This window comes from Vanellus vanellus, assembly GCF_965231255.1.
Source record: "Vanellus vanellus genome assembly, chromosome: 3".
Classification (NCBI taxonomy): domain Eukaryota; kingdom Metazoa; phylum Chordata; class Aves; order Charadriiformes; family Charadriidae; genus Vanellus; species Vanellus vanellus.
Window position 1 is genome coordinate 39075524 of NC_138907.1, and position 14241 is coordinate 39089764.

Sequence of the window (14241 nt, forward strand, 5' to 3'; positions counted from 1 at the left end):
TTCTTTACTTGAAAATATTGTATCATCCCAATTATCTTATTAAATTTTTCATTTCAATGGTATTGATATGAAATTAATTTATCAGAGTCTTTCTGTTGCTAAATGATCTCCAAAATTTGTATCTTTTTGTTTAGGAAAACTTTTTGTTCTGAAATTTTATTTTTCAGTGAATGGTTTTGAAATAACACTGAAATTAGTGTTTAAAAAGCGCATTATTTGAGCACATATATACATTTTTAATATATTCACAAATATATGAAATTATTAGTTTTATACAATGAAAAATTTTTATGTTTCACCCTTGGGTTGGGCAGAAATAAAACTAGATTACTTAAAAATCTGATGGGACCAGAAAATAGAAATGATACCAAGACATAAATAAGTGAAGCACATAGTAGGAATGATTTTCTTTCTATGAGTAAAAGGTGGATATAATAGTCTTAAAGAAGAAATTTACTTAAGATGTGTTTCATTTAATTGTTTTTATTATTGATAAAAATATCTGATTAGAAAGCTTCTTCAAAAGAAAAAAGCAGCTGAAAGAAGATTGTGTAGAAAGAAAATGAAACGTTTCAAGAAATATGACAATTTCTCTTGTAAAGATTATGAAAAACAGCAACAGTTTTATGCTTTTCTTGTTTTGCTTGAATTTGTTTTCCAGAAGCTTAAAAAGCTAAAATATTGCTCTAAAAATGAAGAATATTTTCATTTGTTCAAAGATTTTATGATGTTTATCTTATCATTTTTTTGCCGAATTTTCCCTTTTGTATGTATAAAAGTAATACAAAGATGATATAAAAAGCTATCGAATCAAAACAGAAAACATAAAAAATGTTTTCTTAGGTATTTTGAATTGTAACCAAAGCCTATAGAAGATGCATGTTACTATAAGAAAGAGAGTGTTGTTTTGCCATGCCTGCTTTTTTTTTTACGCCATCAGTGGGCCTATGCTCCTGAAATTTGTATTATCTGCAATATTTGCACATTGATCAGCCATGTCCAGAAAATGCTTGGGTATACGACTTATTTAGTTTTCTATTGCTTTTAATGCATCCTAGCACAATAACCTGTCGCTTGTTATAATTCCATCAGACCAAATCCTTCATCTGTTATTGATGCTAGTATAACTCCTACCCTTTGTACATTTCTTTGCCCTTCTTTAGAATTTGAAAGAATATTTGCCTAACTTGCAACACTACAATCCAATTATCAGGTATATCAGGTATATCAGGTTGAAGATACAGAAGTAAGAACTGTGGCAGAGTTGCAAATCAGCAAAATACATTTACTACTACTACCAAAAATTTACAATAATCCACCTGAAGGACATTTGATGAGATGGAGTTTTAAATATATTCCTTCATCTATTTCTACCGGAGTTCTTGAAGTAAATCTGTGATCTCTTTTGGGCACCATTGTATAAAGTTTGCCCAGCAAGACAAACAGATATAAACTGTAGGTTTTATAGAGGGAGGGAAAAAAACCACCATAAAACAACTTTTGCCAAAAATCGGATTGACTACACAAAGTTTTCCATTTTATTTTACTTATCAACTGCCTGGTATTTAAAAACACATCTAACAATATATTGTTTAATCCTATTTGTGGAAATGTTACACTAGCTCATCATCTATACACATGAAATCAAATACTTCAAAATGCTGCTATGTCAAATTAATTCCCTTCATCTCTTTTGAGACTGTGTATCACAGAAGGGTTATTTTTCTAAGAAAGATATTGCACTGCCAGAATAACTTTGTGACTGTATTCTGCCCAGGTCAAATACGCAGTTGCTAATGGTGACAAAAGGAATGCCTGGTGGCACAGTGTATGGTTCCATCATTAGAAAAAATTGTAGGGAAAGCTATTCTCTGCAGGAAGGTAGTTTACTTTATTCCCTGCGTTGTATTACAAATATATGAATCTCTCATCACGAAGAATTCCTCCTTACAGGTGATTTCACTGTATACTTAAATCTCTACTCTTTGTGCAGAGAATTTCAAAGTACCTTTCTACATACCACAGGACAAATACTTAAATTCCCAGTCAGCTTTTGTTCAGCTCTTGCTGAGGCATATCTTCCGTTTAAATTGATGTTGTTGAGTGAGTGACTAGAATTGACAAAAGAATTCAAGATATTTCTATCACAAAGCAGCTTTCAGTTTGGAATGCTGTTAAATTAAAGAGAAACTGATTTACTGATGTCATAGACTATGGGATTTCAGTATCACTGGTGCAAAATGAATGAAACCATGACCTTTTTCTTTATTTATTTCAGCCATGCTCTGTGACTATTTGTGGTGATGTCATCAAAGCTCATTGTCATGCAGCCTGTTAATGGAATGTGCTGGAATCTTAACCTCTCCGACTACCATTTTTGTAGGGGATACAGAGGATGGAGAATGAACGGACAAAATGAATAATTATCAAATAATAGCCTTGATCGTCTCACATTAACAGACTTTAGTACTAGAACAACTGTCATTGCTGACTCTCTTCCTAACTTATCGCTTCAGCTACCGCTCAACCCTCAGACCATTCCAGACAGTGACATGGAAACACAGTGTGAGTTGCTCCTGCAAATACAACCTCAAAGAGAACCTAGTGGCAGTGTTAAACACAAGTGGTATGAATAGAACTTGCAAAATGGATGTTTAAAGCAGAAAATAATATGGTGCATTTGATCAAATTGTTAAAACAGTGGAGAAGTTGCATTTCACAGTACCACGTTGAGATAGAACTGATACTTCAGAAGTTTCTAACCACATCTAAGCTTTCTAAATGAAGCAGGATTTTTTTTCCTCGACTGGAGAAAAACTGTACTTGTGTTTTACAGGCGTGTTTAGTCTGTTATTACCCCATTATATAGTTTTATGACTTTATTTTTATTTATATCAAACATTAACTTAAATATTATAGATTGCGGTAAAATATTTATATTAAATGGATTTTTCAACCCAACAATTACGTTTTGTTGAAAAAGTTTGGTTTTTTTTTCAGGAAAAAGCTATAACATATGACTTTATTTGGTGACAACACACTGCATCAGCCTATACATAAGTTCTAAAGTTGGTCTATTTAAAGCTCTGCATATGGACTGAGGTGCAGCAGGTGTATTTTGCAAAAGAGATAGGCCTACTCACTTCTTTAGGTTTACTTGTAAATGATTTATCTTCTAGCAATCTAAGAGGTTCAGCCTTTGATTTAACAGAAAAAAAATGCAAAAGAAATACCTTTGGCTCTGCATAATGCACAGCTAACCCATACTGACCTCAGAGAAAGTAATGCTCCTAAATTAAACATTCACGTTTAGACTAGTAAGAGGTGTGCCATGATAACACTGCTATGGAGTAGACAGCGTGAATCTGACTCCAAGGAAATATCTTCTTATTAGAGAGAATGTACCTGAATGTAATTAGTGACAAACCACAACCTTAATTCTCAGGTTTCTCTTATAGAAGCCCAGTATAACTGCTCTGTGCCTGTACCTTCAAGGAAAAAAATGAGAATTAATCCAGCATTCAGTGAGACAGTATATGCAATGTAGTCAGGGATGTTAAAATTGATTCAGTCAGGTGTAATGAAAGAGAAGAACTGCACAAAATGAAGTGATTGGCCAAATAATCAGGTTTGCTTTGCCAGTTTTTATGATGCAGACTGAATCCAAAATAGATGTCACTCTGCACTGGGAAGGGACAAAATCTGAAAAAAGGTATGCCATTGGACTAAATATGTGGCATGCTGGTGCATTATCATGAGCTGCAGCTCTCTGAAGCCCGCCAGATTACATTGCAGGAAGGTTTGCAGGAGCGTGTCTGTATGTAAAAACAACTTTTATTTGTCATTTCTGCATCAGGCAGCATTGAATAAGCAATGTTCAGGATTGGCCTACTCAGTGACACCATTTGAAATGCAAAATAACAATTGAAACAAATTTTCTCTATTGTTTTTAACATCTGCTTGCTGCTTAATAAAAGTTTCAGATGGAAAAAAAATACCGAAGGAAAAAATGCTTGATGCACATAGTCCTATTACATACATGACTGCTGAAATAACACCATAATAGTGTTAATATTGCACCTATTACAATAGAAAACACCACGTGTGCTTTGGAAGTAATTACTTCTCCTGAGTATATTGGCAAAGCTATACAAGACTGAAAGGTTTAATGTAGGCTTGTCAGGGATACAGTGATTTTTCTTAAAGTTTTATATGTTTGTGGAGGGGGAGGAAAAAAAAAAAAGAAATACCAGAAAGCTTTTATTGAAGTCATCAGAAACATTCTTATTGGCTTTAAGCTGGACTATATACTTAAAGCTCTACAGGGTGTCTAAGGCAGACTTGGTCCGTGACTCATATTTGATTGAAGACTAGGAAGCAATTCAGAACTCACTACTGAACTAAGTAAAGAAGCTATACATTATGTATCTAGGACTCAAAATGGGAGCAAGAAGCTGCTAGACATCAAAGGTGAAAAAGAATCCAGTTATCTAATCATCTAAAAGATGGATCTGTGTCTTGCATGTCAAGCATGTTAGAGAGATGCCACTGAAGTAGCTCAGAAGTGCATTTTTGGTTTATTTTAATGTGACATTGCCTGAAATATTACTGAAGTGTGAAGTGTTAATGAAGTTACCTTCATGATGTCCATTTCAGACAAGAGTCCAAGAGAGGGATAGAATGCATTATCCTAGTGTTTCTAACCAGGAATTTAAGAGCAGTTATTGTACATGTCCATATTGTACAGCATAATGTCCTGTGTGGATTTTTCATTTTTTTGGCTCAAGAAGAGTCCATGATGAATTGTTTGTTACCCACAAGCAGAAGAAGCAGCCTGAAGACAGTCTGGGGCTGGAGTGTGTGTGTATTCTGCGAGGTGGAAGAGAGAAGACTCTTTCCCTGTTCCTCCATACAAACCCCTAGCAGATTGGATTCCTTTGCACATGGGCATCCGTGCGGCCATTTCTTCTGTCTATGCTAGCACTCATGGCTGGGAGAGGCTTAAGACAGAGACGTTAGGGACAGACTAACACGAATGCCTGGGGATAGAAATGATCATGGACTTTACCCTCTTTAAAGCTAATGCGCAGGCTTTGTATCTTGGGAGATCTGGAAACCACTATTTTTAAGACTCTATACAGAATCTAACATAAGGATGTTGAAGAGAAGTGTTTTCACGGAGCTTAAAGCTTAATTTGTCTAAGCTTAATTAAAGTTCTAAAACATCCAGATAGACTTGGCATCCAGACTCCTGCAGAGCACGTAAAAATGCCAGCCTAATACCCTTCTGCCTGTCTTCTGTAGTTTGGTTTCTTCGGTCTGCTTCTCCACCATGCCAAGTGAAGAGGCATCTAAAATGCCTTAGCACGAATCTTCTGTGTTCCAGGTGGTGTTGTTTACGTCCGTGTAAACACTCCTCAGAATTTATGATAGGCATCACTCTAATTATCTTTCCATAACTTTGGTTGTAGTAAGTTTTCCAAAGCACCATTTCATATACTGTAACTTGATGGGAGCCGGTAGATTTTCAGGAGTTCCAGCCAATAACCTTACCGTCCCTGGATGGGGACTTCTAACTCTTTCACTTCAGCTCTGAAGAACGCGCATGTCTTGTCTTGAATCAGTGCAGTTCTCAGCAAGCAATCATATCGTACAGATTTGTGAAATTTCAGGTTTGAGGACTACAGGCAGAGGAAACAAGACTAACAGAGAGTGAAGCCAAGATAAAAGCCCCGCAGGGTAGCAACATGGAAAGGTTGCTAAATGGCCTCATTATCTCCCATAGCTAACCAGACAATTAGAAACAGCCTCCATGGTGACTTAAAACCAAGAGAAAAGGGTTGGCTGGTAACACGGAGAATATTGCGGAGATGTTTCAGGCCTATAGAAGTGGTAATGTTGCTGGTCCTCAGAAAGCAGCTTGTGGCATCCAGAAAGAAATGTATTCTGAAAACAGGAATAAGTGAGCTGAGATCTCATTTTCTTCTCCTATGGGAGAGGTGGATAAAAAAGGCCTGACAGGGAAGAAGACTATCCCAAAGCTGGCCACTGGTCCACTCAGTGCAAGAAATTTGAGTTGCTACCTCTGAGGGGAGCTGACTGCGTGAGAGGATAAACTTCATTAAAAGCACTATTTCAGCAAAAGTACCCAAGGGTCAGAGAAAAACAACAGAGAACCTGGCTGAGCCCCTTTGGCAGAGTAACTATCAGTACAGGGTCCTCCAGAAGGAGTTTGTCATAGGTGTGCACAAGGAAAGATATGTAAGGAACACATGGCAGTGTAAATACATGAAGATGGAAAAGGTTTGCATTAATATGTCTCATGTCCTTCAGCAGTCTGTCATAGGATTTTTTTTTTCTCCAATTTCAGGACATCTGTGGGTTGAGAATAAGCCACCTGTTCTTCACAGGGCAGATCCTATTTTTCACTGGGACAACTGTAAGAACTTGGATCTGTAATTTCTGCCTAACTTTTACCTCCAAGAGGTTTTTCTACTTTAAATTTGCCTTTTTTTTTTCTCCAGTATACATTTTAACATTTCCTACTTTCTGAGTTCTAATGCTCTGATCATCCAGGTCTATTTAGTAAGGAGAGCTATTGCCAACAGATGGATCACAAAAGCTTATGTGCCTTCTAATGAAACCAATCTTTCTAATTTACTTTTCCCTGCAGAATGTTTTTATGCTTTCCTCATTTCCTTAGAGTGCAACTTTCAAAATCATCTGTTTGACCATGTTCCCAGGGTGGTATTTGTGGTATAATAAAATATAAACATAAAAAAAGATAGCTATGTTTAGTTTAAGAGTCAGGCAGGCTTCACAGGTGTTGCTGAAGAGCCTTTAATTACTTAGAAGTGACACAATATCATCACAATTACTGTTACCTTGGATGAATATTCATGAATGGATTAGATATTGTAGTAGCACTGAGTGAACTTCAAAAGGCTTAGAGCTAAATTCTGATTCAAAGTATTCAAAGGTTTGGATGCTTATCTGAAATGGTTAACTCGCCCCAAGGTATGACTGTAAGGCATGAATCTGAGAGGTCTGAAATCAGTGCAAGTTAGACCTCTGACACAAAGATCTAGGGTTGAGTCACTGACTTAACTCATGAAAAAAAAATAAAGGCAGTAAAACACAGGTCCCCTAAAATAAATCCCTGTGAAGCACACTGCACCCATTTTCAACCCTTCACATTACCATCATTAAAAGACAAGTTTACATCCTTCAAGTTTAATGAAAAATTTCCCACCGTGAAAATGATAGAGCCTTGTGGACCTCCTCAAGAACTTGTGGGTTTGTTCCCTTCTTGCTGTCTTGAAGACACAAGTCAGTAACCCATATTTCTTCATCTATAGGCAGCATTGAATTGCTTGTCTGGACTTGATGGAACTGAAGATCTGTTTTACCCAGAAAAATCCGTTCATGAAAATACTTGCAATAGGATGACTAGAAAAAATTAATTCAAATTCCACCTGTTTGATGCAACATAATTGCATTAGCAAAACCCAGTTTTTGTTTGTCTTTGAAGCAACAGCAATAAAGGTGTAATCCCCTTTAAATGTCCTCATCTCAGACTTGCCTGGGAAGTACTGAGGAATGAGTCCTGGCTTTAGCCAGTGCATCTGAGTGTCAATGGGGTCAAGTAGGATGTTATATCCCTCTTCAATGCAAGCCATCTTCAGGACAAACAGGAAAGCAGATGTGCTTCCACTGAAAGCACATCACTCTTTAGGTTTCACAACAGGAAGCTCAGCAGAGATAAGTCCTTCCTGATGTTGCCTGTATTAATCAACCTTGGGCCATGCCAGACTGTCTTGGAACTCTTTAATTAATTCAGTAAAGTATGGTGACTGAACATTAGCCAAAGGTTTTTATCTCCATTCTTGGATTGCAGTCATATTTATTTGATTGTGCCCAGAATTTTCCCAGAAGTTGTTGGATCCTCCTTGTTTACCCTGGATGGATATTAAAGAGGCACCAACCTCTTCTAATATTTTTTTTTTTCCTAAAGAAAAAGCACATTTCTTTTGTCAGGCAGGACTTAATTGTTCATGTTTCCATTATAACCCATGAAAGAAGGCAACCATGGAATTTACCATACCCATTTAAGACCATTGGTGTCAGTGTCCTGTTTCTGAGGATGGCTAGGAACTGGTTCTTCAAAAAGCTGTGGAACAAAAGAAATTGTACTGATCTTAGTTTTGCAGCTTGGGAAAGGAAGAAGTTCAGAATTATTTCCTGTCTTTAGTAATTGACTAACATCCTAAAAAATTACTTAGACTTTTAGTCTCAAAAATACAAGCTGACTTCTTCTCTACTGGCTATAGGTAGAATTAGATGTGTAAAGATGAGTTCACTGCTAAAGGAGTACCTTAGACTTTCCAAAAACACAGTGAAGGAATGCGGAACAGGTTAGGGCTTCTTTTGCTGCGTGACTACTCAAGTGCATTCACTCAACAACAAGAAAAATACCAAATTATCGCTTTTGTGGCAATAATATCTTTGCAGTCTTTTAATCTATTAAAAAAACATCAAAGGTAAAATAAAAGGTCAGGCTTTTGTTCATGCACAGACAGGCAAACAAAAATCTATGCAAACAGTTGAGGATAGAGTCTAAATTTCCTTCCAGTAGCTCAGTGTCACCACGCTCAAAAGAACAGCTCTGCACTGACACACACGGAAAGCTGGATCAGGATCTCACCCGTGATAAATGATGCATTTTAAACCTGGAGAGCTGCAGTATAAATTGACAGCAGTTTTCCCAGATGAAAATAGATAAACTCATTGAACCTTCTGGCAAGGCTCCACTGTTTCATCAGTTACGCAAATCATTGTGTTATTCATTGGAAAACAATAAGATGTTCCAAAATGAAAAAATTCCAGCGCCCCAATGAAAGTTTAATATGCTACACACGTATTCATAAGAAGTAGAATCATTATCAGGTTGTAGGTTTTCTTCCAATGGCTTTTGCTGTTTTGATGGGCTGCTAGACTGACACGAACTGGCTGAAGTTTATGCATCACCTGTCCAGTGAAGAATTTGAACCTTATGTCACCTGGAGTTCCTGGATTCCTTGTGGGAATCCCTCAGCTAAGGAGAGGCTGCATGTGTGACTCTCTTACGCATCTTGTCCTAAAGGAACTTTCTTATAATTTCCAGCCTGCATAACGCTCTTTCTACTGAATCTGCCCTTCAAATGAGAGCCTTGACTTTTTCGTGCCCTGCCCTGACTTCATTTTGTAGCTATATATTTCATCTGAATGCTCCATTTTACAGTTCCTTGGACACAGCGATACTCTGATTTCTGCATATTTATAGTGTTATACTTTTTTTTTTTTTTAACACTGGGAATAAGTACATCCCTGCTATTCAACATTTTCATTGCAGTCTCTTTCAAACTGAGCCACTGTTTCCTACTGTTCTTTAAATTTCACCATCTTTCCACACCCTGTCTTGGGTGTTGCATGTGTGGTAAGGCACTGCTGGAGTGCCTGGTAAATTCAGAGATTCTCCTGTGGCATGTAAAAGGGCCCCTTTCCTCCAGGGCTGAGAGAGAAGCCTTACAGCTCACAATTCTGCATCACATTCACTGGAGTCACCATAACAGGGCTCAGTTTGGAAGCTACTGATATTTCACAAGATATTGAAGTCTTGCTGTGCCCTATCAGATAAGACAGCAGAGGAGTGACACCTACAGACTAATATTTTGCTTCCTTATGTGTGTTCAGTTTGAAGAGGGATGTGAAAAAGACTTGTGAGGTGCAGGCCTTTCCAGGTAGAGGTAGAGGAAAAAGAGAATGCCAATGGTTTCATTTGAAAAGCAAACTGGAAGCTAAAGCAGACGTGACAATACCATCTCAGTCAGAGAGTAAGATAGAAAATACTTTGTATGCAATCTTAAGAACTAAGGTCCAGTGTTTGGTTTACAGACACGCTTTTCATTTGTAAACCATTTTTTTGGCTCCAAGAGGTTCATGAGCTAGTTTTAAGAAACAATGAAGAAAAAAGAGCCCAAGACTATGAGCTTAAATTTATTACAGAGAAGTCTTCAATTTCACTGGAATTTTTTGGGGGGAGGCAAAGATTGGAAATCACTATTTCAGTGACATCCTTTTGAGTGTCAAAACTATGATGTTATGGTGGTTTAGTACTACAACATTACCTTGAGGAGAAGCTGTGTATATTGTGCCATTTCAACTGTGTTAGATGGCTGTACCTCTCAGTCCCTACCCTGACCACTTTGCATCTCATGGGGAAGAGTGATGGTGAAGAGTCCCTTTGGTCTTCATCCAGTAAATACAGCAATGTGTATTCTTTCAGAAGAAAGGGAAGACAGATCACAAGGGAGGAATTGGTGTTGTGGGTTTTTGTGGGGTTGCTTCTTCTGTGTTGGTTTTTTTTCATGAAAAATTTATAAGGTAGGTGGAGATACTCTTGGACTGAGTTCATGGTTGTATGTGAATAAGGAATAATCATCATCAAAAGTCACTAGAAACATGCCTGTTTGTTGTATTTCACCTGGAGTAATTTTAAAGTGATTTATGAGTACTTTGAACCTGAAATTTCCTGGTGAAATCATAGATCTTTTTGCAGTGATTAGCAGAGTGTGCATCTCTGATCTCAGATTGAGACCTTTAGGTCTTCTGAGTTAAAGGCAAATTATTCATCTAGCTCCAGATGAAGGTACAACAGAGCACTGACATGTTATTAGATTACAAAGAGCAGATTTAGAATAGAGCTGTACATGCATGCAGTGATTCTGCAGAAAGAATACTAACTGTTGTTTGTGGAGTTGGTTTGTGGAGTTTTTCTGGTGGGTTTTTTTTTGTTTGGTTGGTTGGGTGATTGGTTTGGGTTTTTTTGTTTGTTTGTTTGTTTGTTTGTTTTTGGTTTAAGAAAGAACAGGAATCAAGGCAACATAAACCAAAATATTTCCTAACTTGAAGTTTACCTGACTGTACGGACTCACAGAATAAATCCAGAATTCTGTATATCTATTTCTAACTTTGTCTTTCTTGGATCCCTTCTTATATTTGTGCCACTGAAGGTCCATATGAAAAGGAAAACTGAGCTGTCTTGCAACCCTTGTGGTTCTGCGCCTTTACCACAGAAGATCAGAGGCACACTGTGTTGGTATTTGTTAGTAATAATGTTTTGTACATTCTACACACAGGATTGTTTTCCTACTAAACCAGAAATCACATATTTGCCTTCTGAAGAATCTATCTGAGTAAATAAAATTGATTCACTAACATTATGCTCACAATGCATGGTGATGTTTAAAGCAACCATAACTTCAAGGAAAATCTCCCATATCTATTGGTGCAACTAAACCTAAGATAGACATACACAGTCCATCTTTGGCATGTAAAATCCTGCTGAAAATTCCAGTTTCGATGAAGCATGTACAGATCCAGACATGCATATTTAAGGAACAGGAACGGGCAGCCTTGTACTCATGCTGTTCCCCAAGGAAAGTCTACTCTCATGCATCACATAATCCTTTTTGTCTGTCCACCTATTGCTCTACGTAGTTTTTTTTACACCTTAATCTCCCAAAGTAAACTCCTCCATACCTCCCTAACTGTGGGAAAAACGTTTTTCCTTCAGGAGAAGAAAAATGCTGATCCACAGCTGAAATACCCTCTCCCATATATCAGGAAGGTGGGCTTCTCTTTGTCTTCCTACCAAAAGATACACTGTTAGGGAAGGCAGGGGAGCAGGAAGAGAGTTTTCCCACAGCATATCTCCACAAGCTCTGTTTTCTTTCCCCTCCAAAATAAAATGGGGACCTTCAAAATCATACATCCAAACCAAACTAACCCCAAACCCAAGATACTAGAGAGTAGTCAATTACTGGTTTGAGCTCTGTGATGACTAGGAGACAGAACACGAATATGGGTTTCCTACAGTGTTGCCATTTCCAAGCTACTGGTGAGTAGGGAAAATGATTATTTCTTTTGAACTAGTCCCAAGAGACTAGTATACTAAAAAAAATCCACAAAAAAACCCACTCAAGCTCAGAACAGAGGTAATAGCAGGAAACTCCTTGGAAATACTGCTTAATGCAGCCTCACAGAAAAGGAAGGCTACTATTTCCAGAGCGGTTATTTATGTTTCTAAGTTCCTGGCCATATCTCTTTGTATTCAGCAGAGAACACAAAATATGACAAGACAGTTGTGTTTTTACATATACAAAACCAGTTTCTGGATCCTGAAGAAGAGGAAGAGATACAACACCAATGACTTAGCTCAGCCTGACTCCAAAGAGAAGTAAAGGCATTTTTTCTTTCACTTCAGGAATCAGCTCTTCAAAGCACAGTTTTGGGGTGTGCTCATGACACCAGCCACCACCCCAGATTTCATAGCGCTCAATTCTGACAAGATACTGAAAAGAAAGTTTTCCAGATCACCTAAATTACTTAGATCTCATAGTCCTTTCAAAAAGCAATGAGGAAGACTTTTGAGTCACTTAAGACTGTTTTAAACCCCAATTCTATGCCTAATGCTCTTTAAATACATGGACGTTATATGTTTGTACACATATAGATGTGTCCTTATACACACTTTAATGAAGAGCAGTGAAACAAAGAGTATCAAGTAATAATGAGCCTCCAACCTTGAGGTTAAATATTCATTTTCTGCTCAAGAGAGAGAACAAATATGGGCTTTCATATTTGAATATTTGTCTTTGCACTTCTGTATCCTCAGCCTGGCACTGTTACGAAATGCAAGTGCATTAAATTTTAATGGTAATTGAACATTATTTTTCTTTGGTTACATGTTTTAAATTAATATATAATTTCACTGGAGGCTAAGAAAACCTGTCTCTTCATGTACCCTGGTGCATCCAGGCTGAGAGGTAGGGCACACTAAACAGTAGCTGGGACAAATTTTCAGGAATTGAATCTAGTCTCTTAATCACAGTCCAATAATCACAGGTGCAATACAAGTTAATTCTTAGTAATAAATATCACCATTCTCAGAATTAAATCAGGAAAGAAACTGTATTCGGCAAATAATATGTATGTTTTTTGTATTTAGGATTTTTTAAAAATTTCCATTTCCAAACACATTACTACGTGTTCACCTGTGTAACTCCTGCCTTATGAAGCATAAACATCATTCCTGAATTCCTGAAAGGGAAATGCCAGAATAACCCCCAGCAGACACAGACATCAGGGCAGGGAAGGGGATGTGAGGGCAAAAAATGTTTGGGGTTAGGAGCTTTTGCAAGGCTTGGAATCAAGGACTGGGAAAATGTCACTTCCACCCAGATGAAGGTCACATACAGAGCCTCATTAATACTTTGTATTTCCTCTATCTGTTCACATGCAATAACCATGCAATACACATACCAAAACATGGTTTATTTTGGTACATACACTTGGGTAAAGCTTCAATAAAAATGTTGCTTAGATCATCCAGACAGATCACAGTGGTGGTTCTTATGGGATCTGGTGGGAGGAATGGTGGTAACTAAGGTTGTGGCAGAGCTAAGAGTACTGAAGCATTTCTAACATTAGTATCTGCTGATTTCTCAAATCATCTTTAAACTTTGCATATCTTCTGGGCCAGTTTTCCGTTTTCTCTGAGCAGAAGGGAAAAGAAATCCATGCTTCAAATTTAGCAATATTTTGTAGGCATAAATCAAAATATTTGCAATTGGTGAATAAAGTCCTTTTTTGTTAGGTCCCTTCTCATTTGCCACCCAATTTCTTCAGCTATACATATATCTGGAAATAAAACATCTATCTTTATAAACAAATGGACATCTGTTTTGATGCTAATTAAACACCTTATTGCTAATTTTTGAGGCCAAGCATTGCCTAATAGAGTGGTACAGTTGCATTGTCACTTCTTCTCCTATGGAAGATAAGGGATCCTCTTAACAGATGGACAGAGTTCAGTCTGTCAGGGACTTGATTACATACAATTTAACAGTTTAACAGCCGTTTATGTGTGGCTTATGCTAATTATTTGCATGAACAGTTTATCAACAAGGTAGCCTACAAGCTTTACTGAAACTTCGCACAGTAGTGTTTAAGAAAGTTGTTGCATTATTAGTTTCAACAGTTATTAATTAATAATGCTTACTTTTGCCACAAATTTTCTGACACAAGCAACACATTGGAGCGTAATTATAACACATATTTATCCAGCTACTCTTTAAAAGCATCTTCACAAAGAAAACTCGGCAGGCAAAGGCTGTCTTTCTTTCAGGCTGCTCTGTGGAA